Here is a 13,779-nt window from a genome sequence, read left to right on the forward strand (position 1 = left end):
TTCTGGTTACCCAACAAACCCACACTGTTCTGAAACTGACAGGGAAATATCACTTTGGCATCCAAGGACCACCCATCAAAAGGGAAACTCCAGTTACAGAGCAATGGGGGGGGGGGGGTGTGCACGTGCAAGCATATGCGCGCTCGCACACACACACACACACACACACACACACACACACACACACACACACACACACACACACCCTCAGCCTGACACAGAGTACCATATCTCTAACAGGAAATCCTGAGTTCACTCCTGAAAATCACCAAGAACACTGCCTCCATGGATTGTCATTTACCAGAATCCAATTGCTCACCAAGTCTCCAGGCCACCTTGGACGCTAACTGTGCTCCAGATAACTCAGATGCCCTCCACCAAACGTGCCAGGTATCCCTCTCCGTGGAACTCCCCTACTACCATACCGAATTGCACTGTAACAGCTAGGAACCGGAGATTCAGAGTATATTTCTTTTTCATTTACCTTAAGAAAGTCCCTTAGGAGCAAGAGTCCCTCCCTTTGGAATAGTTTTATTTTTGTGTTTCAGGTAAGATTAACAGTTAAATGCTGCCACATGAGCGCGCTCACACACACACACACACACACACACACACACACACACACACACGCACCCCTCCAAGCTTTCCAACTTCAAAACCAAGTGCACTAATGTTCAAACGTAGTGAGGTTTTATTTGTTATTTAGGTTATTTGTCTAAAGAACTGTGATACAGGGGAGGTGTTAGGAGAGAAAGGAGAGAGGTCAGGTACAGATGGAGGCGGAGGCTGCTGGAGAAAATCCGCGGCGCCCTCCTAGGTTCTTCCGCTCACACCCTGTCCCCTCTCTCCTCGGGATCTGCAGCCAGACAGCAAGTTCCACCCCGGAGTCCCGTCCTCCAGGCTCGCTCCTCACCCCCGCTGAAACCTTGCCAACATAAACTGTTGCTGCAGCCTCTTGACACTTTGCTGAGAAAACAGGGGAAACTACAAAACTTCTCGGCTGGCTCGTGCCCTCAAGGGACACTGAATGTCCACGAACAGATTTCTCAGCACTACGGAAAGTGAAGCCTCAGTCAACCTGTTTGCAAAACACGCAGAACTCCCCGCTAGCCCGCAGCCCTGGCCCCCAGGAGCGCAGAGGCTTCCCCCAGCCAGTTGGGGGACCCCTGGTTCCCTCCATCAGCCCTCTCAAAGGATGCTCCCAGCCGGAGAGCCGCGAGCGCCTGCCGCTCAATCCCCCGGGCTCCGGGGCTCCAAGTCTGCGCCCCATAAATAACCCTGCAATGCTAATTCCCGGCCCCGCCCCACGGTGGGTCTCTGCACTCGGTGCCCCACTGCAGCCCACCCAGCACACAGCACCCTGGCTACAGGAGTCCCCGAAGGGGGCAAGGCGAGCGCGGCGCCTGACGCTGGCAAGTTAACGGTTCTGGCCGGGGAAGAGGGAGGGGCAAAGGCAAGCTGCCCGGGGTGGACGGAGCCGGGTCCGAGCCCGATGCACTCACCCGGTGTCCCGGAGCCGCCTGCGCAGCTTGGCAGAGACGCTGGACCGCTAGCTTTCCGAGCGCAGGAAGCACGGCGCAGCGCGTCGGGAGACCACCCATTCCAGTGTCTTGCGAGCCGGCGGGCGCCTTGGGCGCCTCGGCACCGGAGAAGCGGGAGGAGGAGAAGGAGGAAGAGGAGGAGGAGGAGGGGGAGGGGAGGGGGAGGAGGGGGAGGGAGGAAGGATCTCGCAGTCGGACGCCATCTGCTGTACACCTCCGCGCCGCGATTGGCTGCCTGGTGTGTCCCCGGGAGCCGCGGGCAGCGGGGAGCCACCTTGCACCGCGCCTCCCCCGGCGGCTGCTCCGCGCAGCGCCCCCGGCTGCCTCCTCCCTCCCCCGCCGCCTCCTCCTCCCCTTCCCCTCCCGGGTACCCCCGCTCAGTCCTCTCCCCGCGGGGGTTCAGCTTTTCCCCTCTGCTTCTCCGCTCCCCCGCCCCTATATTCCGCAACTTTGAAGCTTGGGGTGCGTGTAGGGGGAGGGATGCCCGGGGGACGGGCCTCGAAGGGGGACACTCCCCAGCCCGGCTGATGAGCCAATGCTTTTGGCCAGGTGCTCGGGCCACGGACCCAGGAAGTCTGGGGTTGGGGTTTCGGGGGCGTGGGGGTGGGGGGAAGACAAGCGAAGTCGGGGTAAGGTAGGAGTACGGCTCCCGGTCCGCCCCCCTCCCTCCCTCCGACCCCACCCTCGGTTTCCACGCCTGCCTCAACACGCACTGCAACTCTCAGGTACAAATCCTAAAGCGTGCACACTCGAGCCATCCCACCCAGTCTCTTTTTGCAGACCAGGGAGGCTTTAGTGTTCCAGGGTTGGGGAGACGAAGAGGATGCTAAGTGGGAGACGTGGGAAGGTGGCAGCTGTCAGAGTTTGGTGGTGACTCCGGAGCTAGGTCTACACCTGCCTGCACTTCCCTCTGCGTAGGGGGTCTCAGAAGTTAGTGGTCAGCCCACATGCACCAACACATGGGCAAGAACCCCCTCCCCACCCCTGGTCAGCTTATTAAGGGGCCTGCAGTGCTGGGGTGAGGGAGGCGGAGCGGCAGAGCAAAGCAAGCCTGCCTCGGTTTCAGGGTGGAGGAGGTCTGAGGCGGTGCAGGGGTGGAGAATGTAAGTCGCCGCTGCCCCTGACAGGCGGAGTGTGAGAGCCAGCGGGGGAGGCTGGGAGCAGATAAGCAGCCCTTAGAGTCTTCTGCGGACTCTGATACTTATTCCAAACCCTCCTAGTTTAGACACCTTTGATCTAGCTAACTTCTTAGGCTTGTTCAGAGAAATGAACTTTCTTCAAAAGGGAAGAAAGCTTGAGGACTCCCAACTACAGGACACTTCCCCCTTTCATATCTCTTTAAATGTGTGAGCCCAGCAACTGCAGGGATAGTCTCTTTGAGATTTTATTCTATGCTCAGCACACCATGGGTGCCCATCAAGAAGCAAAATAATCACGAGAAAATTAAAGCTTGATGTCATCAGCAAATTAGATTAAAGACATAAATAGAGCAACTAGGATTATCACAGAAAAAAATTTAAGTGCAATTGAAAAGGAAAATGTGAGTATGATGTGCGTGATTGTGAGCCATCTCTCTGGGAGACTGAACACAGAAAATTGCTCTTCTGGTGAGCACTCCCATCACACTTCAGGAGATCCTTTTTTTTCTGGCATTACTGTCTTTGGTTGGTTGGTTGATTTTATTTTGGGGCCACACCTTGAAATGCTCAGGGGTTACTTCTGGCTCTGCACTCAGGAATTACTTCTGACTGTGCTGGGGGGACCGTATAAGATGCTCACGATGAAACCGGGTCAGCCAGATGCAAGGCAAACACCTTACGGGTTATACTATAACTCCAGCCCCCGGTATCACTCTCAAAATAAATCAGCTGCCATCCAGATTCTAAAATATTTTCCCAAATTTAAACTGATTTATTGTTTCCAAGAAATAAAATGCCAATCTTATGAACCAGGAAAAAAGAGAAACTGAACCATTACATTTTATTGTAATCTTATCTATATGAAGATAAACAGCCAATGAGTAGTCTTGTTTAAGTAACTTCAAGAACAACAGCCAAAGAAAAACATTTCTAGTCTCCTGAAATGTACAGCAAGGCTTTCCAGAATCAATGCAAATGCAGCAATTTCAAATCGCATCCCATGCACACACTTCCATATGGTTGAAAGATCTGTGTTTGTAGTCCTTGGAAAGAGGTCATCAAGGACAATGTCTGTGCCTTGTAGGAACATCTTTGTAGTTATATACCCTGCTTCCTCTTTAGAAGTGAGATATGTATTGTTCTAAGGTGGCAATTTGCTGTCAGCATGCATTCAAATTTAATAGATCAGCCCATCCTCATTAACCCTTTGCTTACATCAGTGATTACATATGATATACATACATTTAACAATCTAATCTTTTTTTAACATATGGCACATTTTATTTATTCTTTTAATTTATTTTATTGAATCACCATGTGGAAAGTGACAAAGTTCTCAGGCTTATGTCTAAGTTATACAATGCTCAAACACCCGTCCTTTCACCAGTGCCCATATTCCACCACAAAAAAAACCCAGTATACCTCCCACCCCCCACCCCCCAACCCCCACCTGCATAACTGATAAATTTCACTTCATTTTCTCTTTACCTTGATTACATTCCATATTTAAACACACAACTCACTATTGTTGTTGGAGTTTCAACACACAACTCACTGTTGTTGTTGGAGATTACCCAAAAATACGGCCCTACTCTCAAGGAAGCATTTGATAATTAGTTTTCCAATGATGAGAATGAAGAGATATGAAGTTCCGTGGCTGCAGTAGCGGCCGCGTGGTTTTAGGATTTCTGTATTTTAGTAATTAAGTCCAGGGAGATTTAAGTTGGAAATTGCATCATTTCCCTTCCTGGGGCAGCTTGGGGTAAAGGCTTAGTTCACAGTCTGGAGACATGGCTGCAAGCACTTGCTGGGACCAGAAGTAATGTAGCTGGCTCTGGATCTTGGTCATTCAGCAGCAAAGTGGCCGTGCAAAAGCATGGCCACCCAGGTCGAATCTCAGTAGAGCACGAGCCGGCACCGGCCCTGGCCCAAGACTGCCCAAGCGTCCCGCTGTTTCAAGTTCAAAACACGTTTTTTTTTTCTCCTCCCACGCCACCAAGTTCATACCTCCTTAAAAGTTCCATAATATGGCGGACACTATGCCGCTTCTTCCCACAAAGGGAAGAAAAACCAAGGAAGAAGGATATTTCCCCTTCTCAGCCGACATGGGGCAAAGGCTTAGTTCACCTAACAATCTAATCTTTAACACAGAACTTTCCTCCTCTGCACCCAGTATCAGGTCCTCTACTTTACTTTTTAAAATATATCACTTGTATCACTTCTCATCCCGTTGTTCATTGATATGCTTGAGTGGGTGCCAGTAATGTTTCCATTCATCCCTGTCAAGTGCTAGTGTAGCCCAATGGTGTCTGCTCACTCCAGGAATAGAAGAGCCTCAAATCTTTCGTTCAGGGTCTTGATTAAGAAGTCTGACTATCTCATAGGTGGGTGCCACGAGTTCCTTTGACATCCCGTGGGATCCAGTCAGTAACAGCTCTAGTCCAGTGATCATCTCTAAATCTCATTTTGTGTCCAGCCCATCTGATTTTTGACGATTTGGCAAATAAGACAGCATCCCTGATTCTTGATTGTTGATGGAGGTCGGAACTCCGGATTCCTTCTCTGACTTGAGTGAAACGTGATACTCCAAGCATAGCCCTTTCAATTCTGAATAGCATTCTCATTTAAAAATATATGCATATAATAAATAATAATAGCTATAATTAATTACATTCTGTTCATCAAGCTTCTTAAAAATAATTTAAGGGATTGGAGCAATAGTACAATAGTAAGGCTCTTGCTTTGTGTGCAATGACCTGGGTTAGAGTAAGGACACCACATAAGAATCCTCAGGTATCCCTGAGGGCAGAGCCAGGAGTAAGCCCAAAGCATCACCAAGTGTGGTCTCAAAACAAAATAATAATAATAATAATAATAATAATAATAATAATAATAATAATAGCAATAATACTACTAATATAGAATAATATACATATTCATTCTAAAATGAAAAATATGAACTTTATCCATTGCTACACTTTGTTAGCTTTATGACAACTTTAAACTACAATATAGTCCCTTTTCATTAAGGGACTAAATTTACAACAGATATTTTAGTTTATTCATTGTAAGACATCTCAACTTTCTGTGATATTGTTCAGCTGCATACAAATCTGGTATAAGGAAAGTACAGACATTTCTAGTTCAAACTCTCAATTTGTATTTTCTATTTTACTGATAATGAGTTTCTGGCCACGATAGTTAGCTTTGGTCCTTAATAAAAGCACTGCCCTTAAAATCTGGATTAGGTAAGAAATACTAAAAACCTATCATAGACAAAGAGAAAGACTTCAGTGAAAACTAGGAAATTAGAGGGAGCAATCACTGTATCACTGTCATCCCGTTGTTTGTTGACTTACTCGAGCGGGCACCAGTAGCGTCTCTATTCCTCCCAGCCCTGAGAATTTAGCAGCCTCTCCTTACTCATGTTTCTCAACGATTGGAGGCTCTTTCAGGGTCAGGGGAATGAGACCTATTTTTTTCATATCAAATACACCACGGGTAACTTGTCAGGCTCTGCCCGTACAGGCAAGATACCCACAGTAGCTTGCCTGGCTCTCCAATATATATATATGTATATATATAAAAAGTACAGGATACATTATACATATATATATAAAGTACAGGAAATTATATATATAAATATATATAAAGTACAGACAGTAATATATATATTATATAATATATATATATTCCAATAGCATTTGTGGACATTTAGGAAAGTACAGACATAATAATATATATACTATATATATTATTGTGGACAATAATATATAATATATATATTACTGTCTGTACTTTATATATATTTATATATTACTTATATATTTATATAATATATAATATATGTATATATATTTATATATATATTACTGTCTTACTGAAATGTCTGTACTTTCCTTATACCAGATTTGTATGCAGCTGAACAATATCACAGAAAGTTGAGATGTCTTACAATATATATATATGTTATATATATATATATTACTCTATGATTTGTTGCCTACTGTCTGAACTCCATCAAATATGGTGTGGTAATTATGGAAAAACAATTACTTATAAGTGGGAGCAATAATTTTATAATTTTTTTTATAAAATTTTATAAAATAAGTGGCCAAAGAAGGATTCAGAAGACCTTGAAAAAATAGTTGACATCATTATGTTTGAAGAAGAGATCAGTGTTCCAAGGATGGAAAATAAGCTGGAGATTAAAAATTCACACAAATCCCACAAACAGATGCTTAAAGCTCCAATCACCTTCATAAGTGAAACAAAAGAAGAAGGGCAGAGGGAGATGGTGGGTGGTCTCTAGGGATCCTGTCACTAGGATTCCACCAAAAGAAAACCACAGAAAAAAGTAACCTAAGTGTTCACAAATGCTACTAGAATATATTTTTCTTTTTTGCTGTTGTACTTAGTGTTATATTTCTCAATCCCATGGTCTTCATAACAAGCTTAGATGGGAGCATGTTATGTAAATAAAATAATCAAGTATTGCCATTCAGTAAAAAATGACGATACGTAGACAAAAACAAAACAGGTGTGAGAAATGAAAGCATGAGCTTCTATCTTAGATATACAATCTGGGAATATGCTATTCTAAAGTCACCGTCTATATTATGGTCTATCCTATACCCCATCCACTGAAGCAATCAAATGAGTCAAACTTTTAGTCATTTGGGGAGGGACAAAGAGAAAGGGAGGAAGAAGAAAGAACCATGATTGTCTCATTTACACAATTCACTCAGACCCACTCCAGTTGGATGATATTTTATGGCAAATCTGAATATTTTTTTCCTGCCTAAAAAGAGCATTTAATCCTGGCATTGAAATTTAAGTTTTGTGCTTGGTCCAGTAGTTTGATTTTGATGTTTCAACATCTTAAAATACAATATAAAAGAAAATATATTGAAAAGCACTGTGGTGGAACTCTATTGGCTTTTGGCCCAGCAGTATTCCCTTTGAGGTTCCAAGGCTTTCCCATCAGAAACTCAGCACTCAGAAACTTAGTTTTAAGACATCAGCTTTGTTCACTTATACTTCAAGGTATTTGTTGTATACTTACTATGTCCCTGGCACTATACAACATGTCAGAGAGTTGATGATATATTTGGCAGACTCTTTGCCTTCATAAAGTCTTCAATCTACTGAGGGTATCATACAATAAACAAAAGTACAAATGGTACAAATGACTATGAACACTGAAATTAAAGAAGAATGTCTGTGGAAAAAGAAGGCATTGAATGGGAGTAGAAAGGCAGGGTCAGAATCAGGCAAGATCTCTGAGAGGAAATCATGTTTGGTCTGAGATCCAAAATATTATGATGTAAAGTTTATTGATTTTTCTATATATTAGGCAATTAATTGAGTCATTTACATGTATTATTTAATCCTCTCAACTAGCCATAGGGCTGACATTATTATCAACTACATTTTATAACAGAGGTATAGAAAGTTAAGATAAGTAGAGAAGCTAGGATTTGACTAGGTAATAACAATTAATTTAGTCTTTTAAGAACTTTCCTGCATGCAATGAAGACACAAAGCAACAAGAGCAGAACAAAGCCCATTATTCCAGTGCAGAGACAACAGTAGCTTAATGTAAAGGCAGAGGACATTATGAACCTAATGGGATATTTGGAAGGCCATCTCCATTTTTACTTCTTCCTTTCCCCTCTGCCCATGTCTGGCAGAGTTATGTACTTCAGGATACAAAATCCTAACATCTTTATCTCAACTGCTATTTCTGGAATGCTTTCTCATCACCTACAAGCAATGTGGAGAGAATGGACAATAATGAGCTTCTCTTACTCTCCATTTGGCACCTCTGTGACATTGGTTCTTGAGCCTTGTCTTAGAATCACCTGTACTTGCCCAATAATATATATGAGTTCTCTGTTTTTAGTTCCCATCTTCTGATCATATATGTTGATTAAGAAATCTAGGGTGTTTTGAACCCGTTTTACCCAGTGTTCTTTATCATCACCAAGCTACAGCTTAATCAAGAAAAATAGTCACTTGATCCACACTAAATGAGGAAACATGAGAAGAGTAACTTTCATGAATAACAACTCAGACGAGTTTGGAAATAATAAAACCCCTGGAGTGACAATTTGGATCACATTCATAATGACTTGGCTTGTAAAGACCAGGTGTTATAAAGAATGGAGCTTGTTATTATCCAAAAGATTTGGCAACCCTGATCCTCTACTACTGGGCACAAAGCCATGAAATACTCACAGGCATGACTTTGTCAAGATGGGTAAGTGAGCTTGTATCGTCTATATTGTTATCATCCAAGGACAGCACTCCATCTTATGGGCAGCAGGTCCACTTACAGGTATAAGGGGTGAAAAAGAATGGAAACTGATCCACTGTCCACAGATCACAGCAAGAGTGTGCTAAGTAGAATGGAACAAATAGAAGTTTTCTCTCCTAACTTGTTTTAACTATAATATCCAATTATCTGGGAAATAAAACAACTGTCCAATATATATCATGTTGAAAGAAAAACAATGTAAAATAAACCTTTGTAACAAAAGTTTTTCAATGTAGACTCCTTAGATTCTGAATTATGCCATTTTTCTTTGTGGCTTTACATAGCCTTTCCATCTTTCTCTATATTATATGTTATCTTCCTGAGCTATTTTGTCATATCACTTTGATTCCCAAGAACCCACAAATTCTCTTTGTCTTGTCACTTTATGTGGGTGACAAGATCAGCTCCTCAGAAAAGCCCTCTCTGGAGCTCCCCTATGTGAAATGGCACAGTTCATCTCTTTATATCCTCATCCTGCATATTTTTCATTTATTCCCCCCCCCCACACACTTTTTTTAGTTTGGTCACACCTTGTGATGCTCAGGGTTAAATTCAGAGGCGCTACATTCAGGGATCACTTCTGAGAATACTGAGGGGGAGGGAACCAAATGAAGACCCTGGGATCAATCCTGGGTCTTGATCCCCAGCTGTTTGTGAGTCAAGCACCTTAATCATTGTACTATCTCACCAGTCCCACATTTGTCACAATTTGAAGTAAGTTTTCTCTGTGTTGTTTCTATGTTTATTATTTCCCCACTTTCTTTTTTTTATTTTATTTATTTATTTATTTATTTTTTGCCATGCTAAGATTTTTAATTTAAAAAAATAAAACAAGTTCTTCAAAAATGTTTCTAGTGTAAGCAAATATATATTATATATAGACTATGAATCTGGCTTTAAGTTCAATTTTTTTCTTCCAGAGAAAAGAATTTCAATTTTCCCATTTCCCTTCACTAATATACTTTTTTTTAAAAAACTTTTTATTAAATCACCATGTGGAAAGTTACAAAGTTCGCAGGTTTATATGTCAGTTATACAATATTCAAACACCCATCCCTTCACCAGTGCCCATATTCCACCACCAGAAACCCCAGTATACCACCCCCCGCCCCCACCCCCTAGCCCCTACTATATAACTAATGAATTTCACTTCATTTTTCTTTACCTTGATTACATTCCATATTTCAACACAAAACTCACTATAGTTGTTAGAGTTTCCAAGCAAGAGAGACAGACCTACTACATTTGATAATTAGTTTTTCATTGCTGGAAATGAAGAGATATGTAGCCCCACTGCTACAAGTACATAACTCTCTCTCTCTCTCTTTTTTTCCCCCTTTTTCCTTTTCCCTTTTTTTTTTCCTTTTTCCCCCTCATCCTCCTTCCAGCGCCTCACAGTATGGTGTACGCCACGCCGCGTCGGCCAGCATAGGGCTTTCACTTAGTTCACAGTCCAGAGAGCTGGCTGCTACATTAAAAACCTTCAATATTTCAACAAAAACTTACTGTTATTATTTGGAGTTTCCCCCCCAAGTCAGACCTGTTCAAAAGGAACCGTTTCACATTGCTGACAATTATAAATGTTAAGTCGCGCGGACGCGGTAGCGTCCGCGCGGTTTTGGATTTCTGTATAAAGTCCAGGGAAAATTCTGCCGGATGCTGGAACCCCAATTCCTAAAGCTGTCTCTGGTTCCCGCTCGTTCCACATCCACCGGCTCTGCAGAGACATGGGCACCCGGGCCAAAAGCCCGGCCGGCCGGAGCAGAGCCCCGGCCCTGGCGGGGGCTGGCCCTGTATCCCGCGGCTGTTTCAAGTTCAAAGCACACTTTTTTTTTTCCTTGCGCCAAAAGTTCATACCTTCTCAACGGACCCATAAAATGTCGTACACCACGCCGTCTCCCGGAGGGGAGAGAGACCAAGAAGGAAGGTTATTTCCTCCATTAGCCGGTGTGGGGCAAAAGCTTAGTTCACAGTCTCCATACACGGGTGCAAGCATTTGCTGGAACCCCAATTCCTAAAGCTGTCTCTGGTTCCCGCTCGTTCCACATCCACCGGCTCTGCAGAGACATGGGCACCCGGGCCAAAAGCCCGGCCGGCCGGAGCGGAGCCCCGGCCCTGGCGGGGGCTGGCCCTGTATCCCCTATTTCCCCACTTTCTAAGAATGTGAACCCCTCATGGGATTCACATGGGATCACCCAAGAATACACCCCAAATTTAACAATTGTGTCTGGATCTTGGTAATCACTCAATAAAGGTTGAAGAATGTATGTCGTAAATTGTCCACTTACTGACTTTCCTGATCTTTCCTCATCTTGCCCCATCCTATCTTTCTAGCCAAATTCCTTGTCAATGTCTAGTATGTGACTTCTCCACTGGTTTTGGCATTCTCCTCATTTGTTCCTTTATAATTTATGAAGCTCTGACTGAGCTCCAATGGTTGCCTACCTAACCTTCCACATTTGACCTCCTCACCTCCTCTAATAATATCATACGGTTTCATTTCATATTTTCCCCCTATAGTACTCTAGGCCATTTACTTTTTCAGTTAAATTGCACCATTCCAAACTCATTTCTAATGGTTCTGTAGCTGTCAGCCTCATTCTTTCCATTGCATAGTGACCTTATTAAGGTAAGAGACTAGACTAAGAGAGACACTTTTTTTTTCTTCCAATTCACAATTATTTGCATATAATAATAGTCCTTGAGAGACTACTTATATGACAAATATGAGTCAGAGGGTTAGTCTTCATTTGGTCTTGTGAGGTTTAAAAAAACTACCCCCCCTATTAAATAAACACAGCATTTTTATAACCTTATGTTGGTGGGCACTGATCTTGCCAAGTGTCCTATTCATTCATTGAACAAACACTGACTAGGAATCTGTTTTATGGCAAGTACCTCTAGAAGCCGTGGGGAGAGTCCGGGAGCAAATGATTATCTGAGGAAACAGACACACGTAAACTGCAATATAACAAGTCTTGGAGGCATCCTGTGGACACAGTGGATGCTCAGGAAGGAGCATCTAACCTCATGTGAGGTGAATCAGGAAGCCTTTCACACTGAATTTGTCTGTACATGCCCAAGTTCAGAGCCAGAGAAAAACAATCCCTGGGAGTTTGTTACCTGCTATCTTAAAATGTAGTCTCAACATACCATTTTTATAATGTTACATTCATGACTTAATTCTGATAAATGACAGCAAAAAACTTTCTCTCACAACAACAATGCAGGGCAAACACAACTGTCACTGCCATGTCTTCATATAATGAAGAGTCTTTTCTTATATTACAATACTCAGAAGGTTTCTATTCATAAGTTTTATATTTTCTTAGCTTCCCAGGTATCACATAATCTTAGTTTTCTATATTTGCTCAAGCCCTGAATGCTAGAGCACATTAAGTTACTAGACCATGCTTCACTTCACTTCCTACACTTTCTCATTAAATGAATATTTTCTATAATTTTGGTCAACTGTTTTACTGAATGAATCATCTGAACGTGACTACTCAAATCTCCTACATACTCTAATAACTAACAAAAAATCACCAAACTTAAGTTGTTTAATAAAAAAAGGTTTATTTCACTTTCTTCCAACTTTACCAAGTTAACACAAATTTCTTTCATTCACATAACTCTGCCATTTTGCCTTTCTTTGCTCTCTTTGGCAGCATCTCAAATCTCCTCTTTTGTATATGTGTCCAAAATCACATATTCTATGGACCATAACAATCACAGGATCCTCACCAAAATGTAAGGTAGTGGAAAACACAAGAAAGCAGATGAATATACAGTGAACATTCACTATCCCTGACATACCAACACAAGGGATTCCTCAATGCTTTAAACCTACTTGCAAGTGCCTGTTCAGCATCTTTTTCTGACATTATTTGTGTGCTTCCAACTGCACATCTTTTCTCAAATACTGTATACATCCAACTGAACACTGATTTTCCACAAAAAAGCTTATTTTCATCTCCCTTGTCTCAATATATTTAGCCATAATTCAAGTTGTTCAACCCCAAAGTATATAAAATCCCATGCCTGGGCAGTCTCAAGCCAGGGCCGGTGCCGGCTCGAGCTCCGCTGAGATTCGACTCGGGTGGCCATGCCTTTGCACAGCCACTTTGCTGCTGAACGAGCAGGATCCAGAGCCAGCTATATGACTTGGGGTTCCAGTGAGTGCTTGCAGCCATGTTTCCAGACTGTGAACTAAGCTTTTGCTCCATGCTGCCCCAGGAAGGGAAATGATTCCATTTCCAGCTTAAATCTCCCTGGATTTAATTACTAAAATACAGAAATCCTAAAACCACGTGGCCGCTACCACAGCTGCGCAACTTTATATCTCTTCATTCTCATCATTGGAAAACTAATTATCAAATATTTTTCTGTCAATAGGGCTGTATTCTTGGGGGATAAATTCCAACAAGAATAGTGAGTTCTGTGTTGAAACTCCAACAACAATAGTGAGTATTGTGTTGAAATATGGAATGTAATCAAGGTAAAAAGAAAAGGAAGTGAAATTTTTCAGTTATGCAGGGGGGATGGTTGGAGGGTGGAGCGTGGGATGTATACTGGGTTTTTTCTTTTTTTTTTCTTTTTGGTGGTGGAATATGGGCACTGGTGAAAGGACGGGTGTTTGAGCATTGTATAACTGAGACATAAGCCTGAGAACTTTGTCACTTTCCACATGGTGATTCAATAAAATAAATTAAAATAAATGAATAAATAAAAAACAAAGTATATAAAGTTCTCATTTCCTTTTTTTTTCATTCATGAAAGT

General features: G+C 42.5%; 1 protein-coding gene across 1 annotated transcript in view; it reads right to left on the reverse strand.

Moving 5' to 3' along the window:
- The window catches only part of THSD7B (thrombospondin type 1 domain containing 7B), a 1,129,969-nt gene extending 1,128,325 nt beyond the window's left edge, over positions 1-1,644 (reverse strand). Inside the window, exon 1 of the mRNA XM_055123230.1 lies at positions 1,503-1,644. The gene's annotated coding sequence lies outside the window, so the exon portion shown is untranslated. The remainder of the gene's footprint in view (positions 1-1,502) is intronic.
- Positions 1,645-13,779: the final 12,135 nt, after the last annotated feature.

Source organism: Sorex araneus, chromosome X, assembly GCF_027595985.1.
Source record: "Sorex araneus isolate mSorAra2 chromosome X, mSorAra2.pri, whole genome shotgun sequence".
Lineage (NCBI taxonomy): Eukaryota > Metazoa > Chordata > Mammalia > Eulipotyphla > Soricidae > Sorex > Sorex araneus.